We start from the raw sequence: 10,518 nt of genomic DNA on the forward strand, positions 1-10,518 counted from the left end.
CAACATGCTGACACTCATTTGGTCAAATGAGTCTTTCGTAACAGTCCGATAGTATGTAAAGTGTGCAGGTGATGTACTTCTCATTATCGTTCTCTAAGTGGATGATTTTCTAATCACTAGACCAAATGAGAGACATAATGTTGAATTTAAGACTGATTTAAATTCTACTTTCAATATGAAAAATTTGGGGTTGTTGTGTCATTATTTGGGTATATAATTTAAGTAGTGTGATGGTGGTATTGCCTTATGTTAGAAAAGTAACATAGAGACATTGCTATGTAAGTTTAGACTTGAGGATTGCAACCTATTTCCACTCCCATGGAAACAAGTTTGAAATTGATTCTTCATGATGGTGTTGATCCTACTGATGTCACTCTTCACCAAACTGTTGTTGGATGCCTTATTTATGTATGCAACACGAGATCGGATATTCAGTTTGCAGTCTCACGTGTCAATAGATTTATGCATAGCCCAAGGTCTAAGCATTGGTAGAATCTCAAGAGGAGTTTTTTATGCATGAGTGGCACTTTTCATCTAGGCTTTTTTTATCCCAAGGGGGTATCATTGCCTCCAAATTTACATGCTTTTTTGGACTCATATTGGGGTTTTGACACATGAGTGTCCACAAGTGGTTTTTGTTTCATTCTTGGCAACTCATGCATGTCATGGTTGATCAAGAAGCAACCTAATGTGGCCACTTCTAGCTGTGAGGCTAAGTACAGGGCAGTTTTCACAGCTACGGTTGAGTGTGTATGGCTCAAATGCATTATGAGTAATTTGGGTGAAGCACATTGAGGTGCATTACCACTATGTTAGGGAGAGGCTCTCAGAAGGAGAGATCAACTTGGCTTAATTGCCAACAATGGACAACCTTGTAGATATTTTCACAAAGGCATTATCTCGTGAGAAGTTTGAAGCTTTCTGCAAAGATTTGGGATTACTCCCGTTTGCGTACTGTTAGGGCATTCCACTTCCCTATACTCTATTTCCATCTCGCATTCACTACATCCCTATTAGGGGGAATTTTTTACCATCTACATGTGGTAGTTATGTGTGTGAACACACTTAGGACCGTAGGGGCATTTTTTCCCTCACTAGGAGTTTTTTACCCCCGTGCATTGTATATACGTCCATCACTCTAGCTTGCACCACATTTGAACAAGTCACGAAGGAAGCCTTGTACTTGGTTGAAAATTAAAAGACTTATGGCAAGGTAATGGAGGATGTAGAGACTAATCCTAGGAGTGTGCTTTCTACCTCCAATGGAATTACTGCAAAGCGGAGTGCTCCTGCTGCAATCACACCAAATGTGGAATAGTTGGTTGAGGAAGTGGTCCGCAACATGAATTAAGTCTAGAGTCCAAATCCAAATCTGAGACTAGGACTCAATGCCCCACGAATGCTGAAGTAGTGTGCCATAGAACAAAATTACATGAAACATGACACTAGCAAGTGTTTCTATAATTGTAACTACGTGAGAGAAACGTTGTATGAACCGCAGTGCAACAATTACTGCCGCCTCTAAGGGGCCAAATCCGGACATAACAACATGATACAAGGAGGAGACAAACCACAACCGATATTGGGGCAATAGCCTCCTTTACTGCATGATAATTGATCCATTGTGTATAGCCAACAGATTCCTTTGTAACTCAGCCATTAACACCACCAACTGTCTATTGTGAAGACCAAGTGAAAGTCACCTGAGAGAGACGAAGGGAGTAGATTACGCTGCCAAAGAAAGACAATTTTGTATTAGTGTTGACGAAGCTTCTAATCCTTTGTATGTGGATCATACATCTAAAAACGAGTTCATGACGGATGAAAATACACTCATGTTCATAGAAAACCAAAACTACAAGCCTCAAGATTACCCACCCAAAGTAGACTAGCCAACCAGAGCACCACTAGCAGCCAAACCTGAGGACACGTGATATGAATGCGGAGGTGACCATTGGGAGAGGGAATGTCCTTTTAAATGTCAATGAACAAAAATATTTGGATTTTGACACGGGTGTGGAAGAGACCATTTTATTCAAAACTTTGCAAAAAAACCCTTACAATCCTAGAAAACTAAATATTAACGTCATTGGGATATTATCAAGCACAAGAGGATCAGAATCCCAGCCAATGATCCTGTTAATGTGGTTACTAGAGCTCAAGCTCAAGCAACTGCAAAGAATCAACCCATCAAGGATGATCTAAAACTTATTGAACATACCAAATTTGATAACAGATCTATTAGACCTCAGAGAAAATCTTGGAAAGCCAAATGGGATAAAATGAAATGAAAGAGGCTATAGGAAAAAACTATTTTGGAAACTGAGGAACCGATTAAACAAGCACAATAAAGTAAAAGAAACGCAGAGGGAGTGAAAGAGTCAAAGACTGACTCAGGTGGATTGGTCTTGGTAGAGAAAATGAACGAGCACTTGGACACAATATTGCAAGCATATGTGGCAAGCCTCAATAACAACCAAACTTGACAACAAAGACTGTTGACCTATCCGCATTCTAAAGATAAATCTAGGAGAATGGAAGTCTACAAGAGACTTGTAGAAATTATTCAAGCCATACTGCAGCCAAAATCCTAAAAACTTTTGAGCCAATAAGCTAGGAATTGAGAAAAGAAAACACAAGAAAAGATGAGCAAGCCAACACATGTAAAGATGACAAAATTAAGGATTTTGTGACCAATATTGGAGAAGATCACTCGTGTGGAAAATTGCACTCAAAATCCGGACAATAAAATGAAACCTATGGAAATGCATTCAAAATCCGGAGAATAAAATGAAACCTGTGGAAACTAACAAAGAAAAGTCACTTCCTACTAGAATTGTTGTAAATACAAGAGATGAGGGTGGATCTCTGGATATGCAACCACTTCCTGAGGTAGACAAACCATGGCCATACACATGATGGTTCCAAAATTCCCATCTGTATCTTCTCGCGAACCAAACCTATTAAGATTTGGCAAGTGAGCTGTAGGAATTGGAATAGGACGTAAGCTCCATTGCATGTGAAGAACAATGAATATAACCATAAGTGAGATAACACTTGGATCTACATACCCAATCTCACTTGGCTCAAAAGAAAAGGCTCTACCATGTTCTTTAAGGATACGTTGGAAGCATTTGATCTCCTCTTTGTAAAGGAAACCATATTCTCCAATCTTTAGCTGCTTCAATGTCTCCTTAGTAAAGTTTTTCCTGATGTTCTTTGGATCTTGCAGCATAGGCTATTGAGGCGTTCCATAGCAGGCAACAAGAGAAACGACCTCTAAACACTTCTCAAGGCTCCCATGCTGCTCAATTGGGGCTAGGGAGACTACAAGTACACAAGACAACAACAAACCCACTAAAATAAATGGACAACACCTAGTTATGGATGCAAACTAGGATGCAAATAGTATGTACTCAACCATGCAAAGAGAGGAATGAAAATTTTCCACAAACAAACACACACCAATAAGATCCTTCACAATCATAGGGATTTGAAAGACAGTACGGTAGAGAGTACAAATCAACTTGAATAACTAGATCCTGGCCTAAAATATTAGATGCTTCCAAGCTTAGAAAAAATTAGAGAGACAACACAAGGATCTTTCTTATTTCCATTATACCATTGTCTTAGTGTTAACCACCGGCGTCCACTTCTAGTAGTCATGGGCCGAGCTTGTCGGTCCAATAGGAAAAGAGTACGAGATCGTTGATGGGAGGTGCACTCTAACTCGAACATTTAAGGGTTAGTTGGCTACGCATGGGCACCCAAGTGTGAATGGGTGAGCACATATAAAACTCACATAAACCTACAAATCACTCATTCTCTCATTTGTGCAATTGAAAAGTGATCTTGCTCCATCTCCATCTTCTTCTTCATCTCCTTGTGTGTGTGTGTGTGTGTGTGTGTGTGTGTGTGTGTGTGTGTGTGTGTGTGTGTGTGTGTGTGTGTGTGTGTGTGTGTGTGTGTGTGAGAGAGAGAGAGAGAGAGAGATTGTGTGTGTGTGTGTGATTCAACATTGCAACGGCAGTTGAGCGCGGCACGGCGGTAGCTCCCTCTTCTTCGTGGCGAGGAATCCTCCATGAAGGTGAGCATGGGGTGGTGAGTGACACACCGTTGCTCTCTTGAACTTGCTAGATTAATCTCGTTGTGTGCTTGTAGCCATTTGTGGCTTGCACACAGTGTACAACAAGTCCTTACTTTGACACAAGCGACAGATGTGCACATTTTTGGCGTCGTTTCCAGGGAGATGCCCTGCACTAAGCTCAAATATCACTCTATGCTACTTTGTGGTGCAATGTGAGATGTAGGAAAGGTAGAGAAAGAAGGTGTGTGGCTATTGAGAAGGATTTGTGAAATTTGTTTTTGTTGTAGTGTACTGTTTTCTATTAATAAGGTGTTAGATATTTTAGTTGCAATGTATTGTTTTCTATTGATACGGTGTTAGATTTAAGGTATTAGATCTATAATGTTAGATATGTAAGGTGAAGTAAGTAGATCTGTTAGTTAATTAGTTGTTGTAGTATTGTGTTAAACAGTGTGTAACAGTAACTTTGTTAGTTGCAGGTAGGTAGGTTAGGTGTGTGTGCATGTGCGCACCGGCGCGACCGCGGTGACCTTATCCTTTGATCTTAGGACCTCCTTTCATGAGGGAAGAAAAAATGGTGCACGACTTGTCTAAAAACCATGTCTACTTGCAGTTCTAAGATTTTGTCATTCGAGTGGATCTTGTAACTAGGCGAGCACATCCTCTAGTAAACAGGTTTATATTTGATCATAGATCTGACATCACAGTTCACTCGGCCCCATCGCAGTATTGTTACACGTGTAAAGTGGACAATGACGTTGGGAAAGACTCTCCTTATATGGATGTACTACCTGGGATGACTGAGTCAAACAATGTGGATTGGGTCTACTTAACAGAAGCCATAGACACTTGGCAAAACAGGGGGACGACTAGAGTAACATTTGAGGGGGATGAAATGCCAGCACTCGTACCCTTAAATATGCTGGAATCAATGCATATAGATTTTGATGACCTACAAGATGAAGGTTTGACTGGCATTGGAACCAGTAGCGTCTCACAATACTATATCCCACACGATTTGGGGTCAGAATCATCAATTGAAATTGACTCTGAGAACAAAGAATTTGAGTTGAATCTTAGTGAAAATGTGGGGACAAACCATTCAGGGCTTAGTGGTACCCTAGATGACAATCTATCCAAGGGAGGAGAAGACACAAGTAGCGATTCATCTAGTGACTCTTCACTAGAGATCGGCCATAATAAAAAATTATCCAAGAAGAGTAAGAGATATAAGAGACGACGATATCAAAAGACACAAGTACGATTCTTCTAGTGACTCTTCACTAGATATCGGCCATAATCCAAAATTAGCCAAGAAGAGTAAGAGATATAGGAGACGACGATATCAAGAAAATGTGCATGCTAGAATAAATGAAAAGAAATCCATCATAGAATGGCTTAATTATATGATCCAAGCAAGAGTTGAGACTCTAAAAAGACAACAACGCCTTAAACGCCAACGAGAGGCTAATCAAGGAATCACGGAAGCGTTTTTTGAAGACACTAATGATGATTCATTGGAATCTGAGCCACCTCTATGATATCCAATTGAACTAGATAGCCTCTATGGGAGAGTACTATATAACGCATGATTGGATACAGGAGCTCAACATAATTTTTTATCCTATGGAGTTTGGTGTCAGCTAGGAGAACCACCCCTATCCACAAGCACCATCCAAGTCAAGGGTATCAATAAGAAGAAGACCGTTGTTTTTGGAATCTTGTTATTTATGACAATGGAACCGTGGTTCAAAGCTTTTTGGTCATGCCTCTTGGAACTATGGATGGTAATATAAACGTGGGGTGCCAATGGATGTCTGCAGTCAAATGTAATATCGACTGGGAGACTATGAGTATCACGATGCAAAAGCCAACTCATGGCCCTACGGCTCAAGAAATAACACATGAAATCTCACCTCTTCATAACACAGAAAACAACAAAATATTTCCAATTCAAAAAGTCACAACATCCTTGCCAGTAGCACAACCCTCTAAAGCTTCAACTTCCATGGATTCAACAGACAGTGCTACATCAAAAGCTCCACATGATCTACGCAAGGGTACATACCAATGGGTCCCCAAGGTATGAATATTGGACCCCCCCATGGTTCAAGTTAATTCACATTTAGGAAACCTTGAAGGAATGCGTCCACTCAGGTTAAGAAGGTGAAAACCAAATAATGTTGGATTCCCAAACAACTATAAGAAGCCCAAGGCTACTATGATGCTTCATGGAAATCCCCCTTATCCGAAGGAACTATTAGTAGCCTAAGCCCAATGCTTCATGGAACTATTAGTAGCCCAAGCTACTAATAAAACATTACTAGTAGCCTTGGGCTACTAATAGTTCCATGGAGCTTTCAGGAAAGGGGGAGTTTCATGAAGCTTTTACCTCCTCATGTAATGCATCCAGAGAGGTAAAAGCTTCTACACAACCTCCACCTACCATAGGCAGCCTCCATGAAGCTACAAAAAAATTGACAACTCCCATTGTTCAATTATTACATGATGTACTACTTCAAGTTCGTTCATGGGGGAGTACCTTACCACCCTTGCAACTTGATGAGGCACCCAAGGTAATAGAGAACGATTGGCTAAGATCCTCACCTATTACCAATTGGAATAACTGGTTCTAAAAGGTGATGGAATTCTTTTAAAGTATGATCTACCCAAGGAAGGGGGAGTCTTCATTCACGTCAGCCTATTGAATTATTTCCCTCTTACCCTTGTTTTCCTGACCCTTGAACTTTCCAATTTTAGGGATTGTACATATATAGATATATAGTAACTAACCACCCTAGTTTTTTTAAACAAAAGTAAATAAAACAACTTAGTAAAGAGAAAACAGCAATTAGCAAATGAGTGTGCACAATACTAGTAAAAGTCATTGACCCAGACCTACTCATGTCACATTAGGTACATTGAAACAGAAATCTATGTCATCAAACACCTAACATCCTCTATTTGTGTTCATAGATATGGCTAATTCTTATGAATATTCTTTTTACCTGTCCCAAGTAATGAATTTATGTTATCCTCATATTTTCTCTGAATGGGATTTAGTTGAAACACTTGCTTCTGAGACAAATGTTGAGGAGTTAGAGTGCCTCTTGACTACAACAAATCCCTATTCTATTCAGGAAGTTTGCCCAATTGCCCAAGTTTACCCTTTTGCACAGGCTGAGTATGCACGTCTCGTGACATATATTTCTAATACTATTCTGCACGGAAGAGGATGAGGACGATATGGTGATTGGACAGACGAGACACACGGCTTTACCAAAGAGGATTACATCTACCTTGATGATGAGGGTGGCGGTTTAGCCTTAGAGCTACCAATGGAGCTCTCCAACTCCACTTACTTTGATCCTCATCACTCGAGTGATGGAGGGTAGGTAGGACTAGTACAATAGGAGTGTTTTTTTTTTGAGTTTAGTGATTAGCAAAGTTCTTTTTTCCCACTCATGTGCCTCTGGAAGGTGAATGTTTGGTGGTGACTATTGTGCAATTGTGACTACATAAGGATGCCTTCGAAGGACAACGATAATAGATGTTTACATGTTACAATGGATGTTCTCCATTATATCAGGTGTATTACTTCATTTTTTCTATGCTTTCCACAGCTACATGCTTGCATCTTGTCATTTGAGTTTCTAACAATGCATAAAATTTATGAAGTTGTGACATTGCCAATTTAGATGCTGTAATGCTTTCAAAATTCTAGTACCTTGTTCTTATCTTTGAGTTTGGTCTATTAGTTGGATTTAAGTAGGTATAAGGACCTTAGGATAAACTAGGCCACTTAATTGCTGACTTTAGTTCCTAAATAGTCTATTAATTGTAATAACTTTAGTAATATTTTAGGCTATGAGGATATAGTTCTCTCTAGCTTATTCAACCTAAGTGTGACTTGTGTTGTGGAAGTCCATGTGCTAAGATGGTATTTGAGACCTCGAGTCTCCCGGTTAGTTTATGCTCAAGCTGGTATTTGAGACCTCGAGTCTCCGAGCTGCCGATAATTGAGACTTCGAGTCCCCCAGCTACTTGTAGCAACTATGGCAACAACCCAAAAAAAAAAGAGAAAGAAAATAGCATAAACGTCCTTGTATTTTATGTTGATCACACTTAAGTGCTATAAGTGACAAGATCACTAGTCTTTAGACCCCGACGAGCATTCCTAGGGTTAACTACTCTTTAGTCGACATTTTTTAATTAACATTGGTCAATCTAGTACTTAATTTAGCCCTAGCCCTTGTGTACTTCTCTTAGAGTCAACCTAATAGACCTTAACTCAATTGCATTTTATTCAGGTACTACGCTTGTTCTAGTTGGCAATGCTACAATTCATGGATTTTTACTTTTATTTTGTATTTCCTAGAATATCATGTATGCATCTCACTTAGTGCACGCATGTACATGCTGCCTTTGAGCTTTCACAATGTTGTTTTTCTTATGCTACAGGTAATCCTATCGTGGATCCTGATGTTGCACTGTTATATTTCGAGGGCAGAATCTACATCAGGAAGAGGGGCATGTTAACCACTGGCATCCACTTCTAGTAGTCATGGGTCGGGCTTGTTGATCCAATAGGAAAAGGGTAAGAGTGATTGCCGATGACAGGTGCACTCGAACTGTAACATTCAAGGGTTAGTTGGCTAAGCATGGGCGCCCAAGTGTGCATGGGCGAGCTCATATAAAAGTCACCTAAACCTAAAAATCACTCATTCTCTCATTTGTGCAATTGAAGAGTGCTCTTACTCCATCTCCATCTTCTTCTTCATCTCCTTGTGTGTGTGTGTGTGTGTGTGTGTGTGTGAGAGAGAGAGAGAGAGTGTGTGATCAAGCATTGCGATGGCACGGGTGGCGGCGGTTGTGAGCACGGCATGACGGTAGCTTCCTCTTCTTCGCGGCGAGGAATCCTCCATGAATGCGAGCGTAGGGAGGTGAGTGACACACCCTTGCTCTCTTGAGCTTTCTAGATTAATCTGGTTGTGTGCTTGGAGTCATTTGTGGCTCACACACAGTGTATGGAAAGTCCTTTGCTTTGACACGTGCGATAGATGCGCACACTTACTCATCATATCACCCTCTTACAATTATTCCTATAGGCAACAATTCAACAAGCCCCTTAAAACCACAAAGCATGAAAAGACACAAATAATCTTGAGGAAAACACTTCTTTTTTCACCATATTCAAGCTGTTGAGCCAACTTGACGAGTTGATTTTGGAGATAAGAGGTGTAGCCATTGTACACAACTGTACCCCAAACTATCAGTATTCTTTATGGACAAGTGGAAGCTACAAATGTGATGGAGAGTAGGGCATCACTCCATTACTCTCAATAGCCTCAAAGAATCTCTATGCACATATGAGTATAATGTGATAGAGGGCTCTCAAAGCTTACAATCTCCTCACACAACGAGGGTTGGAGAGTGCTATGTTATGTGTGCAATGGATCTATTTTACAGATAAGAAAAGGAATCTATTTATAGGTTTTTGGAAGCCCCAATTAGGAGCAAGCCTAAGCAATTTTATTAAGAGTAACAGAGATTATGATTTTTTTCAAAAATTTCAAATGAGAGTGGGTCTCTCTTATCCTTTGAGTCACATGAAAGTGGGCTCAAGGAGAGAGAATTATTGAGGTTGAAAGAAAAGAGGTTTGAGTGAATAACTTGGGAGTGCCTATTTTAGTGGATAGTAAAGCATGCATTTTTTACAACAAGGTTAGTGGTTAGTGTTGGTAATCACTAAAAATTTAGTGGAACAATTTACAATGGGTAGAATGAGTTTGATGGTAAACGGAGATGGTGAATGAAGTGGGAATCCTTGAGATGGTGAAGCCTTGAAGAAGCTTGGGCTCACCTTGTGTAGATTGTCAAGAATGATCACCAATCCTCTTCTTCTTCTTCTTTCTTCTTTACGCCTTCGTTGCCGATGTCGATCACAAAGTATGAAAATGAAGATTTGGTGACAATATTTCCTAATTATTTTGCAAAGTTTGAGAATGGCCTACATGCTAAATTTTATGTACATAGAGAAGAGGTAAGATGGAATTATGATTTAGAGGTAATAGAGAGGCATCCAATTGTCTTCATATTCCCTTGCAAGATATTGGATTTGCTCAGAAACATTTGGAGCCACCAGTTTTTCAAATGCTACAATCATCTAGTGTTCTTGTACCCCTTGAATCTTCATCTCCATGACATAACATTCGAGATATCCTCATGGGTCGTAACTTTCAAATTTGTTGCAATTGTCAAATAACTCGCCTAATGCCACTTTAATATCTACTTTCACTCTATTTTTCTCCAATATTTATTCTTCTTTTGTGGTATATTGGTGTTGCATAGACACAACAAAGGCTTGAAACATTTGTGTTGTGGTTGGATCAAAGCACATCCCCTATTGTTCTTGTTGTTCCTTAGCCTTC

This window comes from Adiantum capillus-veneris, chromosome 24 (genome assembly GCF_014529385.1).
Source record: "Adiantum capillus-veneris isolate H3 chromosome 24, ASM1452938v2, whole genome shotgun sequence".
Taxonomy (NCBI): Eukaryota; Viridiplantae; Streptophyta; class Polypodiopsida; order Polypodiales; family Pteridaceae; genus Adiantum; species Adiantum capillus-veneris.